At 43.9% G+C, this 20456-nt stretch overlaps 1 protein-coding gene and 1 long non-coding RNA gene across 7 annotated transcripts in view; one reads left to right on the forward strand and one right to left on the reverse strand.

The window, feature by feature from the left end:
* CHST8 (carbohydrate sulfotransferase 8) overlaps positions 1 to 20456 on the reverse strand; it is a 176691-nt gene that overhangs the window by 155679 nt on the left and 556 nt on the right. Inside the window, exon 2 of one of the 6 annotated variants that reach the window (XM_084533822.1) lies at positions 19128 to 19291. The exons of 4 other annotated variants lie outside the window; for them this stretch is intronic. The gene's annotated coding sequence lies outside the window, so the exon portion shown is untranslated. Of the gene's footprint in view, positions 1 to 19127; positions 20254 to 20456 lie in introns of those variants that run through there. One more of the 6 variants, XM_084533818.1, reaches the window with a different exon arrangement.
* Positions 353 to 17228, forward strand: LOC311443551. The gene is made up of 3 exons (XR_014697324.1): positions 353 to 829; positions 14239 to 14390; positions 15879 to 17228. It is a non-coding gene; the product is annotated as an uncharacterized lncRNA (long non-coding RNA).

Below are 20456 nucleotides of genomic sequence, written 5' to 3' on the forward strand. Positions count from 1 at the left end.
AAAAATCCCAAGCATGGAAAGAAGATGGGATATGAATTTTTTGACTTTCAGTGAGCCATATCTGCACATACATATTTCCTGTGTTACCATATTTTAGAAGGAGTTTTGAGACTGATGAGATGTGACCAACCCCCATGGTTTTCCAGAGATGCAGTGAAGCTCTGCTTCTCTTTCATAATTCAGGACTATGGCAATAATACTTGCATTATACACTCAGTTAAATTACCCTTCATAGAGGCAATGCTCCAGCCTGCTCCTGGGGGTACAAGGATGCTAAAAATGCTGTCTGTGAGAGAACAAGTGAAACAGATTCTGGGTCCACTCAGTCCTTACAAGCCCCAGCTGGTAGCTATCACTCTCATCAAGAGTATTCAAAGTCTTTGCAAGGAGGGTGATGTTGCTTTCTTGTCTTTGGTTTGGCCCTTCTGTGGCTAGTACCTCTTATTTACTTCTGAGGTGCTCAGGGAGAGACAGTAGCCCAGGGGCCAGGAAGGGGACGTACCCTGGTACTTGTGAGGCGCACTGCAAAAAGGCCAGCTCAGCCCGGGGAGATGGGAAGGGCAAGTGTGGGGCTGCTGGCTGGAGGATGTGTGATGCAGGAGTATTATCGTGGAGAAGGGGTAGCTGGGGACAAGGTAGAAGTGTGGAGGAAGAAGGCTAGGATTGCAAAAAGGAAACTGAGTCCCAGTCTGAGGCATAGTTTTGGGATCGTAAAGCCAGTGAGGGAAGAACCAGAGATACATGTAAGTGGGACTTCTGAAATAGAAGAGTGGTGTGAAGACAAAGAGAGAGAAAGCTGTGGAATTTGTATCCTCACCATGTCCTCCAGGTAAATCATGCTCTATCTCTTTTTTTCCTCTCCACTGTGCATAGTGAGTGATATGGCAATTTCTGCACCCTGCCTGCATAGCTCCTGAATTCTCAGTGTTGCCAGAATATTGCTGTACAGTGCCTCAAAGGTGCCTCCCTTCCTGTGAGGGATGATGTGATCTCTGCTAGCACGCACAGTGCCCTCTTTGGTTCAGAAAATGTTTTGGAATCTTTGGGGTTGAAAGGTGCAACACTGATGTATTATTATCTGCTGAAAGGATATACCCAAGAAAGAATCGATAGCATCGCCTCAGCACATCGCTCCTCACGCAGGAGGCTCTTGGATCCTGCCCAGTGTTTGTAAAGCATGTGTAAATTAATGAACATATTCATTATTAATAATGACACAAACATGTGAAAGCCTTTTAGATGAATACTTCAAAGAGTACTAAGCCTACTACTAGAATGAAGTCTAAGCTTCAGCTGCAAAATGCAGTAGAAAATTGTGGCTGAAAGGAACACGTGTTTAAAATTAATGCTTTCAGAGTGGTGAACTAAAATATAATTCCCACGCATACAGAAGACATATAGACTGGCTTTCTGTAGCACAACGCCTTGAAATACCAACACAAGTAACCTTGTTTGGGATCAGCAGGGCTTATTCTATTTATTAAATCAATAACTGTAAAGCCCGTGAACCATTTTAGTTATCAGCTGTTTCCAAATGAATATCCCAAGCATTTCTAATCACAACCATCTGATTTCCATTATTTTGACATCCTTCTTCTTTGGCTGGATCAATAATGTCTGATGTAATAATTTATCAACATATACTGGGAAAATTATTGATTCTACTTGTGCACGTTAGATGGGAGAAAAATATGTCAGGCTCTCCCTTTAGTCTAAATGCCTTTCTGGATTTAAATTAAGCTGCATTCAGTGTTTGTATGAAGGATATTAGCACTGTATGTAAAACAAATCACTGTAGCTGCAATGGATGTTTTACTTGTCCCAGTTCCCCTGATGCCTTTATGGCACCCATCGCTGCAGTATCTGTTTTTCATACTCTAATTGCCTTGTGAAATCTCTCGTTCCCCCTCTGCCTCCCACCCCTGTGCGTTCACACAGCAAACTGCAGTGCTGCCTGACACTTTTCATCTTGCCTCTTGGGGAGGCTGAACTTAAGGCCAACTGGAGATTTTATTTAGTGGAGATGTGCTATATACATAGAAAGCTTGTACATAAATCCTGGATGTTCCCAGAATGATCAAAAGCGTATGTGTCTAATGTGGTACGATTACTATTTGGTCATGATGGTTTTTTTTAAGGTGTGGGGTTTATTGGTGAAAGTAGTATTTGAAAGAAGACGATGAAGAAAAGCTGCACGTTGTGTAGGTTACAATATGCTAGGCTAACAGTACTGTGCCTGAGAACTCTGAATTGCAATTAATCTACAAAAATCAAAGGCATGGAAATCTGGCTAGGTTTATTTCTTAACAGCTCCATACTAATAGTACCTTGGAGGGAGGAAAATCAGAGTACTAAAAAAATAAAAAAGTCAAAGTGCTGAGTCATTAAGTGGAACGATCCCATCCTCCTCCAGCTATAAGTTGTCATCAAATTACTTACCTATGTATATGTTGTAATAGCTAACTGTAGTTCCTTTTCCATATCTTATTGTTTCAGGAGGAGATGAAGCGACTTAAAAATTGCAAATGTTTTTCCCCTTAGATGCAAGAGCATAAATCACTAGTAATACTGAGCGCTCTGCCTCATATTGATTCTTTCGTGAACTAAGCCAGATGGGTTCAGATATGAGCATGATCTAATATTCCCCTTAGCTTGATTTATAGATTTCTTTGTGCATTACCTGACCATAAATGAGTCTTGCATTATTTCTTGTGTGCCTGTCAAATTAAAGAAAAATATTCTTGTTGACCTTTAAACCTGGGATGAAAAAAAAAAGTCGGAGACATTTTACTGCATGTATTACAGTGATCTTAGTGCTTACGTGCCAATTAAGGGTGTGTGATTATGAAAGAGGGCTAGTGATTTGTGTTGTGTGTAATGATTTCATTTTCTTGTAAAGCACGCAATAGATATACAGACAGTAGCATAAGCTACATTGCAGATAATCCTGGAAGAGAGTAAAAGAGAACAATTTGGCACAAGTCATTCCTTAATTTACAAAAACGAGCACTGATTGCAAGAACAGAAATGTTTTTCTGGTAGAAAATAATGTTCTTTAAAATGCAGGCACAGCAAGCAGAAATGCAGAATGACTGCCACATAAGGTGTTAATACCATTAAGGGCAATGAACATCACGAGTTTCCTGACCCTAGAGACCTCTTCTGTGAACAAAATGAGTTTAATATGTATGGAAAATAACAAGCAATGTATCATGAACCTATCATTAGGGCCGACCTCCATGCTTGGGACTTGCAGCCAAAGTCTGGTGGGATGCATTTAAGTTTTGTCTGCAGTTCATGCATAAGCTCAGGGACTGATTTCAAAACAACAACCCAGGACCTCCTCCCACAGCTCTCAAGAGTGTTTCTACAGCCTAATGAGCCTCTGCATTTATCTGTAATTAATGCTCAGAGCTATCAAATCTATCCATTAAAAAAAATAAATATCAATTTCTGCTATTCTTCAATTTCAAACCAGGTGAAGTATAGCAAACTGCTCTGAAACTGTTCAGCAGACCAGATCCCTGTCAAATATCTATTCGGGTTGTATCTCTATTCCGTCTCTCTATCAGGAGATGACATTTTCAGCAAGAGCACAATTTTACCTTCTGTCTTCCAAGAAAACAATTTATTTTTAAATTTTCTTGGTCTTTCCATGCTCTGTGGGCATGCAGCAAAACCTGGCTGGTAGCCTTGGTCTAGGCTCTTCTAGGAACAGGCAAACCTCTTTGTGTTCTCAGCTCTGTCTTCTGGAAGCTTTTCCATGTGTCCATATAAATATTAAAAAAAAAAACAACAACTTTTTAGATTTTTCTCCAGCTCAGGTATGTTCAGACCAGCTAACCCCTTCCTACAGCTGAAAGCAGGGGTTGGAGAATGCTCATGCTCCCTTCCAGTCCCTTGTTCAGGTCATTGAACTGTTGAGTACCCTCTGCCCAACCTGCAGTCTTTGTTATTTTATTCATAAATACTCTGCTGTGGCAAGAAAGCTTCTTTAAGGCTTCCAGTTGGCCAAAGGCTAAAGTGTATCCAGTGTTTTACATCTGTCCAGGGATGCACCTAAACAGGATATCTGTTTTGGGGACCAGAGTATTCATGAGAGAAGGTCCTAAGTATAGATTTTCTTTGATTTGAACGTGTTATTTGAATTTGAGTGGCTGGCCACATTTGTTTTTTTATTACAGTGAGCTTCTAGTCCCTGAGACCGGGGTTCTGTGGTGCTAAAGACACTTTTATTATATATGAGACTTCAAGTGATAGTCTTTGCCCTGAGGAGCTCACAATAAAAATAAGCAGACAGATAGAGAGATAAAAGACATGATTCAGCATCAGATGTAATTTGCTGTATGAAGCTGATCCAATTGTATTCGAAGGATTTATTTTACAGATGAAGAAACTTAGGCGCAATGAAATTAAATGACTTGCAGAAAATACCACAGAAGTGTATGGAAAAGTAGGAACTAAAACTCTGATTGCCCCTAGCTCCCAGGACAGCCCTTCCCTTCAAAGCAGAGGGAACTATTTATACCTTATGTGAACACAACTACACATGCTGTACATCCTAATCTGGAGAAATTATACAGCCCTACGTAGTTATGCCATGCAGCAGATTTTTTATTCCTCTACTGAGCATCAATCTGGCACTATCTCTTGTTTCTTCTGCGAGCAGTTTTACTCAGAGATACTCTTTTGACTTCTAGCATAAATGCTGCTTTAAGGAGAGCTCTTTGTTGCATAAAGACATAGAAAATACATCTCAATTCCCTATTCTGGTCAGTATATTTATAGGAAAAGTATTGTGGCAGTAAATCAAAATGCAGTGATTGCCATTCCCCTTCCCATGGTGATTTATAATTGTGGATTTACATCTGGCTAAAAGACACTGTTCAGACTGTCTGGCTTGCATGGTAATAACAGCAAGCTCTCCTCTATTTCCTTTCAGTATGGCGATGGAGACTGAGAGCCCCTTCACTTTAAACAATTCAACAAACACATAAAACGAGGGTTAAAACCTTTTGGAAAATACAAAAATAATAAAGCACGATCAGTGAAACTCTAAATCATAATGACAGTGTGATCCAGTGTCAGCTAGAGACACTCCCTGACTACCGTGGAGTTTAAGCGAAGCATTTCTCTATATGGTGAGTAAAAAGAGGGAAGAGGCAGGGAAATAATATTCAAGAATTTCTTAATAGAGTTGAAGGGCTAACAGCAGAAGAAAACTATTCACCCTCCGGTATTACAGAGTTTCGCTTCAGAGAAAAAAAAAAAAAAAAAGGATACCATAAGATCATGACATCTTGTTCCCTTTAACAACATTTCTGTCTGAGTAGTATAAACATCCACAAGTCACCTTCACATTTATGAACCATAAATGTAATTATCTTTGGTTGCCTTTGTTAAACCCGCTCAGAAGTTGTTGGTTTTTTTCTTCAGTTGCCTAGGAAAAGCAACTACACAAGGCTGAGGGCTGGTAGCTTGCTGTTGGTAAGGGTTGGACTTGTATTCTCGTTTGAGAAGTAAGACAACAGATTGCCTGTAAGATATTTACCATATAATGAAGAGGATCATAAAAACAGACTGTTTGAAGGGGTTTTGTGCTGGCATCAGGAGTTCAGCTTTTGTCCTTTCCTAAGCCCTGCAGTGAACAGCCCGTGAACCTGCTCGAGGCAGTCCTTGGGTTTGCACTGAAAGGAAATGCTGTAACCCATGCATTTCCCCTGAGCTCTCCTTGCTTTAACACTCACAGAGCTGTATGGGCAGGATGTGGGTGTTAGGAATTCGTTCTAGACCTGAAATGTCTGACAAAGACTAAAGATGAGGAACAAAAGACATAATCAGCCTCTAAGTTTGCCCAGATACTCAACCCCCTAGCCATCCAAGCCACGTATCTTTGCAGTTCCTGACATCCTCCAAGGAGAACACGCTGTGCTGTGCAGATCAGCTGTGCACAGAAGAGAAATGCCGCTAAACTGCTGGGTACTCCATACTGCCCCTTGTAGGGCAGCGTGGAGGTGGATTAAGCTGGGCTTTTTGGTAGTATCCATCACGACAGTCAAAGCATTAAATCCTTCTCCTTGTCCAGCACTCTATTCCATAATAGAAACAAAGGCAGTGGTGACAGAGAAAATCACTTGTGCCATCTAGTTTATCCTTTGCTTGGAAGAAAGATTGTTTCTTGTGTTTGTTGTCTTTACAGATGATACCTCACCCAAATTGCCACCTGACCTAAAGTCTGACAGAGAAATGGAATATTACCCAGACAAAGCATGCCGGGATTCCTGGCTTATTGTTTGTGTCGCCGTGGAGAGTGAGATCAGGGTACGCTTTGCCAGATGAAAAGAGGGCAGGATTGTAAACCTTTCTCCTGCTCAGGGGAGATTGTGAGGGAAGGAATGGGAGGAAGTGGAGCATCGTGTGTCTGCGAGCTGCACTTTCCTGCGGGGGTGGTAATCTGCAGAGGTTGTTGGGAGTCGCTGGAAAAGGAATAAACACTGCAGTGGTCTTGGCTGGATCCTGAAGGGATCTCCTCCCCTGATCCAGGGGATTCTCTGGGAAAGGGCTTTCTTCCCTAACTTTTTTTTTTCCCTATGGGACTCAAGGAAAAAGTCACAATGCAATATTGATCTCTGTTTCTCGCTGTCATAAAGAAGGGCAGAGAGGAGGAGAGAAAGGGGCAGAGGGTTATGTCCCGCAGGGCTCTGCGCAGCAGCTGGAAGATGCAGTTGCTCCTTCGCACCAGACCCTCCAGGACATCACTTTGTGATGTTAGCAATGGCTTTTCATGGCTTCATGTGTGCTTTTACGCCACAGGTTACAATTTAATTTCAAGCAGGTGTTTGCTTTTGCAACATTCAAGATGACTAGAACAACACCTAGGGCAGTAACAAACAAACAAAACAAGGCTTTGTCATGCTTTCGCTGATGCAAGGCCCAGGCTATGGGAGGCTCAGTGAGACATGCTGCCACCAGGAAGTGCTGCAAGTCACCTAAATGATGTTCCATCCCCAAGTTTGTGCCTGTATTCATCATCTGCATGTGCCTTCCCTGCTCCCCCGGACTCCTAGGTCTCTTTGAAAGCAGCTTTTCATGGTTGGGCAGCCTCCAGTGCTCCACCTGCACCAGTCTCTTGGGCAGGGGTGGCAGCTCTCTGTTCAGCTCACTGATTCCTCAATCCTCAGCTTTCGCTCTCAAGCTTGCACCTTTCCCTTGCACACCTTTTTTTTTTTTTTTTTTTTTTTCCCCGTTGCCTCTGTGGACAGTCCTACCCCTCTTTTCTTGCCACACCTTGTGCTGTCTTTGCCAGACTTCAGTTCATGTGTTTTGAAGTCAGTGGTGTCTGGAAGGGGATACGGGGCTGACTCTGCCAGCACCATCCATGAGCAGGGGATCAGGAAGAGCAGAACTGATCGATTGGTGCCTCATCACAGAGGGCTCCTCACACTCCCTGCCCACTCTCCCACCCAGCTGTTGGTGGGGCAGAGCCCAGCTCGGTGAGCACAAAGCCCGGCCGGCTGCTGGGAGCAGGGTGTGCTGTGCTGCCTGCCCCCTGGGCCTGCTCCTGCCCCCAGGGGTAGCCAGCCCCATCCCCTGCTGCAGGGTTGCCAAGACCTTCCTGTTCCTTGTGCATGGAGAACTGGGCTGGCTAATCAGTTAAGTGATTACTAGAGAAAACAGTGATACTTAGGGTGAAGACAGAGATAAGAGGTTCTTGTTCTTAGGGACAGACAGGAAATGGTGCTTTCCAAAAAGAGCTTTTGCTGATGGTTTATCACAGGATTTATATTCCCTCTCTGAACACTCAGTATACAGGGACAAAAAGCAGAGGCATGTTGGTACGCTGTTGTATTTAGAACAGCCACAGAAAATTAGGATCCAAATCAAATCCGAGGTACCACGTGATTACATGGCAGGCTTTCGTAGCTGGAGATCTTCTGTGCCACTCTCAGCCCCTGACAGAGCTCTCACAAGCAATGTGAGTGATGAGCTCCTATTTAGGACCTGACAAATTTGTGTGGATCAATGATTATTAAAAAGAAAATGTCATTAAAGAGGACAGTTCAGTGCAGTATCATCCAGGAGTTGTCAATGTGTCTGCTGGGAAAATTAAAATAAAGTCATCTTACAATGCATATTTCAAACATTTAGAATTTAATAATTAACTAACAGACAGAAGCAGCAGTCAATTTCCAGAGTGCGTTTTGGCCTCCATTAAAAACATGGATTCTCTGAGAGGCAGGAGATTATAGCTTCTTGAGATTCTTAAACTTTACTGAAATCTTTCATGTACAATATTTTTGTAAACTATTTTGTTAAATGAGGGTGACAGTTAACTAAATATCTTACAAACTACTCTGAGCTTAAATTCATTTTGATCATTAAAAAAAAAAAGTTTATCTGGAGTTATTTTAAATTCTGAAGACTTCTGTTTCAGTGAGTAAAGTGAAAAACTTCTTTGGTTTTGGGACGCACCTGAAGCAATTCTCCCCCCCACTAGTTTTGGATCAACCACGGAGCAGAACAATGAATTATTCAGGCAGTTCGATTCTCACATGGATGAGCCCTGCAGATGTTCGTCCGTTTCATATTGTTGTATGAAGTCAGCCGTGGCTCTGATAGGGCAGGTAAAGTGGTAGTAAAATTGGTTGCATTGCTAAGAGTAAATATTTGTACAATTTGATGATGGAAGATCTTTTGGAAAGCTTGATGCATCCTAAATGATGGTAGTCATTGCTGCCACTGCTACTCATTGCTATGAGTAGTTATTGGAGGGTGTTTTTCTTCCCCAGTAAACTTAGAACTAAGAATTAGTTATTTTAAACACGGTATTATAAATAAAAGCATTTATTTCCTCATAATTTTTCAGAACTAAGACCCTAGATGCAATCTAGCAGAAGCCCGGGATGGAAAGCCAACTCTGTTTCAAACAACACAGAGTTAAGTAAAATGAGAGGGCTGATAGAGTGATGGAGAAGTACAGGGGAGAGCTGGAGAGCACTGGTTAGCATGATAGATTGTTCTGTCCTACAGGGGACATCATTACTGTCAGGTTCCACGCAGCCATCAGAGTGAAAGGGAGATGTGCAGAAATCTAATCTGGGCACATGCACAAAGGGACCCATGCTACAGTTTAGAGGGTTTTTTCTATCTTCCTGTACTTTGATTTTCTTAGAAATCTTACTGTGGCCTAACTTCACAAATTTCCATTCAGACTTCTCCCTTCCTCACCCTTCCTGTTTTTGTGGGGGAGCTGTAACTCTTTCTCCATACAAAGCTCTCATTCCCAGCTTTGGTCTCCTTTCCCGCAATGTGATACAACCTTTTCCTGAGGCTTTTTGCTTTGTATGTTCCTCCTTGCTAGATTTGTTGTGAACTTTTGGAGGAGGAAAAAAAAGGCAGTAAGATGAAGAGAGACAGTCCTGCTTTGTGAACCACAGAGGCTGCTGAGTGGTGGCGTTTGCTGGGCACTGCATGGGGCAGGTGGACCCAGCCCCAAGCTGGGTGGGCTCAGCTCGAGGGGTCACAGGCAGATCTGGCAATGCCAGCAGGCCAGAGGGTAGATCTAGGGCAGATCAAAAACCTCAAGATGGAGCGTTTCTCCTTTCCCAAAACTACATTCCTTTCCCAAGAATTTTGTATTTCATGACAAGTTTTAAAAGCGAGGATTTTAATCTTAACTAAAATTAGAATTTTCCATATTTACAGGTCAGAAACTCTTATTTCAGCAATAAAACTGAGGGAGCCATGCTAAATGGAGAAACTGAATGGTTTGGGCTGGGTACCTAACTTTACTTTCCAGTGCGGCAGAGAGGGAGGCCCTTACAGTGGGCCCAGGCCCGGTCCTGAGGAGAGCTCTTCCTCCCAGGTGAGCAGCTCACCTACGCAGAAGGTTGCTCCCAACTCGTGCAAGGTTTTTGCTTCAAACAGAAATTGACCCTAGGAGTTTTTGCTGTCAGATACATTCTTTAGCCTTGCTTCTTTCTGTTTATACCTTGGCAGCAGAATCGAGAGTTATTCAGTATATTATCATTTGCCAAATTAAATTTGGAGAGAAGAGAGAGATTTCATAAAATAAACCAATATAAACAAAAACAGTGCCTCTGGGTAAGATGATATAGGTAACTGGGGGAACTGCATGTAAATCCATATAAGTAATGGCTGTGCAAAGCCATGATGCTGTGTATTTCTAGTTACCAACCTTCAGAAGAAGAAGATGAAAACAAAGGAGGGCAATGATACATGGATTAGAGAGTATAGCATGTGAAGAGGCTGAGAAAGCTAAATTCAGAGTCTAGTGAAAGAGAAGGCTCAAGGGGAACATGATCACGGTCTATAAATACCTTCAAGGTAACAATAGGAACAAAGGGAGGGAATTATTCACAGTCTGAGAAAATTGTAGGCCAGGGAGCAATGGCCTGAAGCTAAGAAAGAAAAAGTTTAGGTGAGATATTAGGGGGAAAAAGAAGCCCTGACAAAAGAAAGCGACAGGGCAGTTTAATAGCTGGACAGGGAGAGTGTCCAGCATAGCATAGCTGCCAGCTTTGTGCAACAGCTAGATGGCATATCACCGGGAGCAAAAACAATAAGAGGTGGAGGCTGTAATCACACACACAAGAGCCAGATCAGGTGGCAGGAGTGCCTCGTGGTTGTGCGGTCTCTGCTCCACTAATGCCACGTAGCACTAGGTGGAATTACAAGGCAGAGCCGCCTCTGAGCTAGAGCAGCTTCTTCCTCTGCTGTGCTCACCTACGTGTGTTGTTATCTGTCCTGGGCACATGGATGTCCCCACATCCAGGTGTGGATGAACCCCAGGTCGCGCCCCCTTCCCGAAGTCTGCTTTCTGTCCCTCCAGCAGCGATGTCGGGAGAACAGCAGGCAGACAGAGCAGCTGTTAGTAAGGCAGGGCCAGCCACGAGGCTGCCGACATGAAGGGCTATCAGAGGTCTCCAAGTCATGTAGGAATGAGTAGCTGGGGGTTTGCTTTCTGAAGAGAAGCTAGATGCTTGCTTCCTGGAGGGAAGCAGCAGACAGGGTCCTGTGGACTGTGGCTGTGGGTCCCCACCATGCCAGTGCTCCTCGCTACTTGTCTTTGCCCTAGAAATGGGAGGGAACGGGGTCGGCCAGGTCTGAGACAGGCTGATGTTACTTCTGTAGCACACAGAGAAAGGTGTTTCTCATGCGTGCTGCACCTTTAATGCTGGTACAAAAGCAGCAGTGTAGCAGCAACACTGGATCCGAAACAATTTTGTACAGTTTTAAGAGTTTAATTTTAGACTTGTTCCTAGTGAAACCAAAAAGCCTGGTGAGTCTATACTGATCTCCAGCAGAGGATCACCACTTTTAAGACCGATCCAGGCAGCTGATGAATGTTTTGCCAGTGGTGTCTTGGTGACAAGCATCTTGCAGAGGGAGCTTCGTGGTCTCATTGGTTTCTTATTTACAAAGAACTACTTATGTAATGATATACTTATGTAATGAATGTAATGATTCTCTGACATCTTCACAACAGATCTTTTTGGAAAGGTCTCTTCTACTATGTAAAGTCAGGGGTAGGACTGGATTACAGAAGAGATCCCTTCATGGTAATGCCAATCGCTAAAAATATCAGATACAGTATTTTGAAGACCAGGAACAATGACAAGTTTTGCTTTTCTTTTGGTTTTAAAGCTAATTCTGTATTGCTTGTTGCGCTGAAACTTCACTGATAATTACTGGTGAAGTAACAAATCTAAAAGACTTGTAAAATAATCTTAGAAGTCCCCCTTTTTCTTTTTCAAGGTGTTCTCTGTCCTAAGGAATCCAGATGGGAAAGTACAAGCATTTCCAGAAGGTATGCCCTTGAAAAATCTGGAATGAATAAAGGCACAAAAAAGCAGTCTGTGTCTGTTAGACTTTCCCCAAAGTTGCTTTCATTCAATAACTTGGCTATAACAGTCTGCAGTTCCGTACGTAAGCTCAAACAATCGTATTTCTAAATAGCTGTGTAACTGAAGGGAAGTGCAGTCATTTTAAAGACATATCTCTCTTACAGTCTATAATGAATGTAATCTTCAAGGGGCAATAACTTCTCTCAATTACACCATTTTTCTGTTAAAAATGTCATGTTACAATCTTAGGTTATCAGCTCCTCTGGCCATGTACACGCGTTTGTCAGTAAAGCATCCTAGACACCCACGGTATACTATAAATAAGAGTACTAATGTTAAAACTTAAAAAAAATAAATAAATGAAATAAAAATCTCATGTTAATCTGTCAAGTTATTTTCCCAATGTAAATACAAAGGGCACAACAGCTGTTTGGAGATCTCCAATTATAGCCATTTTCTGGCTATCTCCACAGTAAACGCCTTTGGCTAATATAATTTAAACCTCTTCTGCAAATGCGTTTTCATGCTTTGAAGTTAGCTAATAACTTCTGCCACTTAACAGCACCGCTCGGCGATGTGCTCGCAGCGGCAGAAGGGGGATGTGAGCCCTGGCGCTGCTACCTGCTGCCCGCCCGCCTGCGCGCTGCAGCGCGGCTCCCAGCTGGGCACAGCTGCCAGCAGCTGCGTGGTGCCGTGGGCAGGACGAGGCAGCGGGGCTCGGAGCTGTGTTTTCACGGCAAGCGCAGGAGGCCGGGTGAACTTCAGTGATCTGCCCAGAGTTAGGTGCCAAGGTCACAGCCCGCATCAGGAAGGAGAAGCAGAAATTACAGAGCGCTGGGCTGCGGCCAAGCCCCTGGGAAGCTTGCATTTAGCATAGCATTCTCCAAGCAGCAGGGTGAAGCCTTAGCTCCCTTTCAGACAGAATTTGAATGGGGTTTGTTATAGGATTGCCAGCCGACTTTCCGTGATGACTCTGAGGTGGATTGTGATTGTGTGGGGGAGGGGGAGCCCAAAATGATGATGAGGAGGATGATACAGCCCTATCAGATATTTATGAAAACCAGATGGATTTCTGTGCTAGCAATGTGCTGATGTTATAAAAGACTTCAGATAAACTCTTGACATTAACCAAACTTCTCCCCATGTAATCCAGAGGCTGAATGAGCTGCTTCTGGTATCCTGAATTAAAAAGGCTGCGCTGAAGGTTACTGGTGACGTAGTTAGAGCAACACAATGCCATTAAGTGCAGTGATGTCTTGGCTGTAGATGGAACTTCCAGACTGCCGTCAGTGCTGGAGACCCACGTATAAGGTGCAGGGTTAGAGGAACTTCACCAGCTGCAAGCCCTTAGGGCAGTGGCTCCTGTTACGCTATGGGGACACTTGGTAGCTAACGCTGTGGGGCCGGGCCAGGTCCTCCATTGGTCGCAGCTTAAACAGAATAACACAGCCTATGTACGCCAAAACACTAAGAAATAAATTTTAAGAGGAAAAGTCAATTAATTATTTTAAAAATGGGAAAATTACTTTAGATTTAAGATGTTGGGAAAAAAAAATAAATCCCTGTAAATGTTCTGTGTGATAAATGTAAAGCCTCTATGTCTAGCTGTCATGCCACTTAACTCCAAGACCTGTGTTTCAAGATGTGAAATGATGTTATTGTCAGTCTCTGCAGGCAAAGGGGCAGCAGGAAAGCATTTTCCCCCTCATCTGTGAGGGAAAAGCACCAGCATTAAGTGCTAGAGGAGGTGCCCTGGCTGCAATGGCACCGTGCTGGGTGATGGCAAGCAGTGGAGATGTGAGAGCTTGGGCAGGGCTGAGTAAAGGCAGGAGAGAGCAATCCCTGAGCAGGCAGCAGCTTCCTCAGTTTGATCTTCCCTCTGTAGCTCACACGTTAGCGAGAACCATCCTGCTAGGGAGCAACAACTGGTTCTTTCAAGGGCTGTTCCAGGACTTCGTGAACAGGGGACACAGCAAGAAAGGCTGGCCGTGTGCTGTGGCTGATCTAAGTAGCTGTTGTGAAGAAAAGCCAAAGAAGTAACAAACTGGCTGTTGTAGAAAGAAAGTGGTGTTTTTTTTTTTTTTTTTTTTTTAATAAAAAAAAAAATAAAAAAGCAAGTGTGATGAAGTATACCCTTGGGGAAAGCTGGAATAAAGAATAGAAGCCTTTGTAAAACACTGTAGAGATGGCAGGGAACAAACTCTCCCTACAACTGGCAGATGTTGTATGGAGTAAGCCCTGCAGTGGGAGACACATGAATGAAATAGCACTTGGTCATGCTCTGTCACCCCCATCCCAACACCGTGATAACCTCCAAACGAGCAGGTTTCAGTCACTGCAGATTAGGACAGGACTATCACTTCTCTTACAGGAGAAACCAAGCAAATACATTTCTGCCGTGAGAAACAAGGGCTGCCTTCTGTGAGCACTCGTTTCTCTGAGCCTTTGGCATCTGCTAAAATGAAGAAAATAACTACTATTCTGAGCTACACCACAAAGAGGAGATTCATGGCATCCTCCCCGGTATGTGCCTGCAGATTCATATCTTTTATTGACCATGATGATACTTTTACACTTTCTTCCTTTATCTCACAGCTCTTTTCACAAATGAATTTTGTAATTCCTGAAAAAATGAGATGTCCAAAAGTTTGGAAACTGAAAATCTGTAGGATTTTTTTTGGCTTTGTTTATTGCCAAATGAAAGAGCAATGTTTTTATTCCTTATTATGTACTAGTCCAACTTCCGATGCAGCTTTCAAATTTCTGAAATTATTTTACTGATTCAGCTCATACTGATTTATATGCTTTAAGCAGATCAAGCAGGTCATGCAAAAAAACTTAATGTCTATTAAATAATTATCTATGTAACATCTTCCATTAAAGAACTTTAAAAGCAAAAAATATTAATTGATCTTCGAGTTAAGTAGTGTACCCATTTCAGGATATAAAATCGAAGGCATATTAAATCAAATATTCAAATCTGGCTGCCCTAAAGTTAGTCATCCATATATGTGCATTACTAGCTGACTGCTGCTTTGGTTCTCTAAACTCAGAAGGGACAAGTTTTGCGTTTGGGAGTCTCACTGAGCAGAAAGATACTTCTCGAACTATTTCTGTGAGGGTTTTAATAGAATTAAAAGGGATCCTAATTTAAATACCAGCTTCTCTTGCACCTTTGGCTCAAATTAGCAATTATTTATAAACAAAGCAATTCTTACTTATCTCCCAGATATACCTGGATGTCAGATCGCAAGGCATCTGAGTTCAAATGCCACTCTGACAGTTTATGTAACTGATCCTGCAGCATTTCCCAATGCAAATAGTTACAGCTAGCTCAATGAGTGTCATTTACTTAAATTAACTGACTTTCAGGAGGTCGCTTCTTGCACAGATGGGGGATGTAAGATCAGCCCCTAGGAGATTTCATCATGGCCTTGCTGCCCATCGGCAGCACCGAGCGCAGCAGCCGGCCCCGCTGGCCACCCTGTGTCTTAAGCCCGGGCGCAGCCTCCGGCCCCTTCTCCAGGGCAAGGATGTGCAGCTGCCGGGGAGCGAGGCTCCGTTGTGATTAAGAGTGAAAGACCATTTATGCATGCTGTGATATACATTTCAAATTAAGTATTTTAAGGGAGGTGCGATAATTGTCAGGTCTGCATATTTAATGGACCTTGAGCTATAAACATGCTCAGAAAAGTGCCTAGTTAATATCACTTTGACAGTGAATTGGCACAGTGCTGAGCTCCGATGCATCAAATTAGCATCGATCCGCAAAATGTTACTGAAAGGCTTCTTAAATCTGCCAAGTTTTAAAAATCAATCCCAAAGAAGAGGGCTTCTCCCCAACCCCTGCCTTTTTTAAAGTCCTTTCTAATTCCCTACCAGCAGTCCAAGGGCATTCCTTTAGAAATGCCTTAGAAATGTTAATTCTTTTCAAACTTTGTCTTCCCATCCTCGTTCAATAGCGATCGATTCCTCTTAGGTTGTTTCTTCTGTTTTAAATCCTCTCCCTAGGTCAGGAGGAGCGAGGCTGTGACCGAGCAGTGCCCATCCGAGGTGCAGGCGGGCTCTGTGCAGCCAGCGCACATTCACTACTCTGGGATGCAGGTGCTCCGCTGCCTCCAGTGGATGGATAACAACTTCCACATGGGATCTGAAGGAACTGGCACTGCCCCATTACATTCCTCCATGGCTTTGGTCCTGGCAACTTCAACAGCTTCCCCTCTCCCTGTGTGATATTAATACAGCTGGGCTCAGCAGACCTGGCTACGCTGGAACGCCCTCAACAAACACAGGAAAGCTGGCACACTCTTCTCTCTCAAGCATCGGTGACTCCGCTGCAGTTCCAGCTTTGCCTGCCAGGGACGGTGTTTGTTAACCTCCTGGCAGCCTGCAAAGCCACCCTGCTCTGGGCTGTCCGGCTGGACAGGCAGAGGAGGGATGGCTGGGAAGGGGAAGAGTTTGACGGAGGCTTATGCAGCTGGAGGAAGCATCCTCCTGGGCAGCCTCATCCTGGTTGGTATTAGCTCACTTTGCTTGCATTTTGCTCTATGGATTTTCAATAACTATGATAGAAGAGCCTACATTGAAAGAAAAGAATTAAGATACAATGGTGACATTTTTCTCAATAATTTTTTATCTTCATTTAAGCAGGGATACAAATGGTAGGGTAAGGTTTCAGTACTTAATAACAAAGCTTTCCTTGAAAATGCCCTGTAAGAGCTATTGAAATGTTTTGCCAGCAAAAGTCACATCGCAGCACCTGCGAGGCTTGTGACATTCATCTTTATTCCCTGAAATAAGCGGAACTGGGTGGATTTCAGAAGAAAACCCCAGAACAGGCTGTTGCCTGCGATGAGGGATGCGTGCTGTGGCATGGTCACCACGGGATGGCACAGGCCAGCACCAAATGGCTCCAAAAGTGGCACTGCCAGACCTGGAAGGTTGTCTCCAGATGGCAGCCAGTGTGCTGCAGCAATGTCCCTGCTCATTCCAACCTCTCAGCCACCCTCCTGCCATGTTGCTCACCCTTGGGGTCATGCCATGAAGACCAGGCCCTGCCATCCCATGGCTTGCTCTCGTCATGGCACATGCCCTGCGGCTGGAGCCACGGTGGTGGCACTGGGACTCCAGACTGTGCCTGCAAAGCCTCTCCCAGCACAGTGACTGCTGCGGTTGTGCCCTAGTCCAGAAACTCCTGGAGATGTCTGGGGAACTCGTTCGGGGTTGTCCTCACCGCATCCCACTCACAACCAGGAGCAGACAGAGGCTGAAGGTGTCGTTCCCATGGCTCAGCTGAGGTCGGGGAGGAGTGTTGGCTGCTGTGAGATGACTAAGGCTCACATGCTCCTTACTTCTATCTGTTAGAGCTCTTAATCACTTTGTGCTGTTTCATCCTATAACGTGAATTCACTTCAAGCTGTGAAATTCACCATTTTTGCCATGACTAATTCGTGAAATCTGCCACCTTCCTTCATGGTTTGCTTTGTACCCTAGTTAGGCATCGTCTGCCTGATTAGGGAAATCTGTGGTTTGTTTCTTGCAATCGTGCCAATAAGGTTTTATTCCCCTCCTTTCGCCTTCTTGCTCTCAGCTGTGATTTCACTGTCATTTTTGTCCTTCCATGCCCCAGGAAGCAGCAGCGTGGAAGCCATCTTTGCTGGGATCTGCACACAGCAAGTCTTGGCTTTCCTCTTCTACGTAAAGCGTGGGCTGGGCTCAATCTTGCATCAGTTGTAACAAACCTGAAGCTCTACCCCTGGCTTTGGTTAAAGCCACTTACGTCTATTATGTTTACAATCTTAGGACATCTCTCCCTGCCTGGTTACTGCAATATTTTGGAAATCATCTCCCACCTGCCTTGCTAGTGCCTTGTTTCATGATACAGTCATCTGTTACTCTTCATATTGAACATTGCTGGCATTACTAAATGCTATAAATACACCCAGCATACTATAAAAATACACAAGCACCTGACTGATCTTGCCTACAAGAAATACTATTAATCTTTCATTTTTCACATGCTCTGGGCAAGATCCAGGGGGTGCTCGAGGAACGTGTTATAACAGAATTGGGTCCTAAATTCTCATTTTCTCATTGATTGGTTAATGTCTAAAAATATTTTCCCATACTCTTAATGTCTTAATTGTTCTTTGACAAAGTGGACAGTCCATCCATCCTTTAACCTGTAATTTACACCCTCTTACATACCCAGTGAAATATTATTTTAGTATTTCTGTCACTGAAATACAGTGATAAATTGTCTTGGTTTAAGATCAGCAGGAACAGTATAATGGATGTGCAGGAGAGCTTATTGACTTGCTTTTGCCAAAATGGAGTCCTGCCATGAAGTTCAGAGGGATCACAAGCTGCCCGGGGTACTACACATGCTTTGAATAGTTCTTTTTAATGGTAAAGCATATGGGTTGTGGTATGTGGAGTTTGAGGAGGTAATGATAGGAGAGCAGAACACCTTCCCTCCTAGCTCAGCTCATTTTCACCATCGCTTTCCTTTCCATCTCTCCTTTCCCATAGCCTGCTTTTTTTCCCACCAGTTTCACACACTGAGTTAATCATCTCCCTATCTGAAATGCAATCATGTAAATAAGATCAGCAGCACCATTTCTATTAACAGATAGATAAATGGAAAAATCTCTGGAAGTCTCTGGTTGTAATTAACCCTTCATCGGGAACCCAGAGGAGGAGGTTCAGGAACATCCCATATGTGTGTTCAATACTTTCATCCAGCTATCTGAAAACCTGGGGGCCTGATCCTGCTCCTACGGTTTGTAACATCTCTTTGACTGACTCTGACAGCAGGATTGATGCCTGGTGCTCGTTTCTGCATCCGCTGCATTCAGCATGGGACTTTCGCAACCCCACTAGCCCAAGCTATTCACTTACCCCGTTGTGGACTAATCAGATGGCAATAAAAGCTTTTACTGTGCCATCCTGTTTGTGATCAGCAGAAACATAAAAAGCATGTTAGCAAATTGATTTTTGGCATTAATTGTGAGCAAAGAGCATTATACTGAGTACAGATACTTTTTTTTTTTTTCCAGCAGAAAAATTCTATTTTAGTGTTTTGAAGTGATTCTGGAAGATGCTGAGATAAGCCCAATGGACACACTTCGCAAATACCACAAGGCAAAGAGCAGTTACTGAATCTCTTCAGTCTTATTAGCTTACATAAACATGAAAATTTGAATAATGTTTAAAAAGCTAAATTCTCCAGATAATCCGTAATCAGTAAATGTTCATTACCGAGATGCAGCCAATGTACATGAGATTTCCCAGGTGACGTTTTGGGAAGTTACCAGATGTAAAAGGCACAGCAAAGCCCTGCTCTGCTGGGCCAGGCAGAAACTTCTGCGGGTTCCCACGGTGGCCGGGCAACAGCCGGGACCTCCCCAGCCCCACTCAACCACCTATAGAGAAAATCGGAATTCACTGTCTCGTTATACAGCTCTGGTGATTGATAAATAAATCATCCCCATGCGATGATTGATGTCTCCATATAAATAATTAAGTCCTGACCTCACGTGATGACACTTGGAACTAATGCTCAGAAAATATCCTTGGCACTAGATAAATAAAGGTAGGGTGAGATTCAGGGGGGAGGGGGAAGCCAGATCTTTGTTTACATTCGTTTTGTTCTGTTTGATTCCATCAGCTAATTGATGATGATGATTGTTAATCTCCGTTGCTTTCTGCACTATGGATTTCATTCCTATCGGTGATTGCTGTTGAAACTTTGCTCCACTGGAACCAGCCTGTGATTAGATTTCCAGCAGCCACAGTTTCACAGAGCTCCTCCAAATTGTTGGGTAGCCTGGCCCGGGCACTTTGCACCTATTTTTGTTTGTGATTTACTTTGCTCGGTAGCAGAGCTCTGGCAGCCCGGGTGTTGCTGCCACTCTGCTGAACCAGGCTAGGTAGCAGGTGTCAGTGAAAGTTTAATTTGGAAGCTCATGAATTCAAAAGAAGAGCTTAGCGGTTATCCCACACAGAGAGCTTCTGTGGCCTGCTCCTGGAAAAGAGAAAATCCCGGGGACATGAAAGGAATTGATGAGACGCCAGACGTCTGACAAAATGAAATCTCAGGATAAACTAGGGATAGCTCTCTCATCAGATGGTGAGCATCATTAATAAACAAAACGGATTAGCGACTGTATTTCTGATTTTCACTTAGGAGACTGTGCAGGTTTACCGTTCAGCCCCTCTGGTTCCGTACATACAGCCTATTCTCCAAAGAGCTGCAACTTTTAAATCTCGCAGTAAACCACAAGCATCTCGGGGTAAGCGTCTAACATAAAAAAAGCATCTCTGTGTTTGGGAGGCACGGTAATCTGCACACGAGACAAGTCAGCTCCAGACAGAAAGCGACACTGGCACACGACCGAACGGGGCTTTCCTAACCCTCCAAAACCTTACAAGAAAACCCGGCCGACCCGGTACTGCTTTGTCCCCGCCGTGCCCGCCCTGCCCGGCCCCGCCGCTCGCCGCCCGCTCCCTGCCCGCGGCTCCGAGCTCCACCGGCGGCTCCGAGCCCAGGGCGGGCAGGGGAGCGCCCGCAGCCCCCCTCCCCGAGCC

The sequence above is a fragment of the Aythya ferina genome (genome assembly GCF_964211825.1).
Source record: "Aythya ferina genome assembly, chromosome: 12".
Lineage (NCBI taxonomy): Eukaryota > Metazoa > Chordata > Aves > Anseriformes > Anatidae > Aythya > Aythya ferina.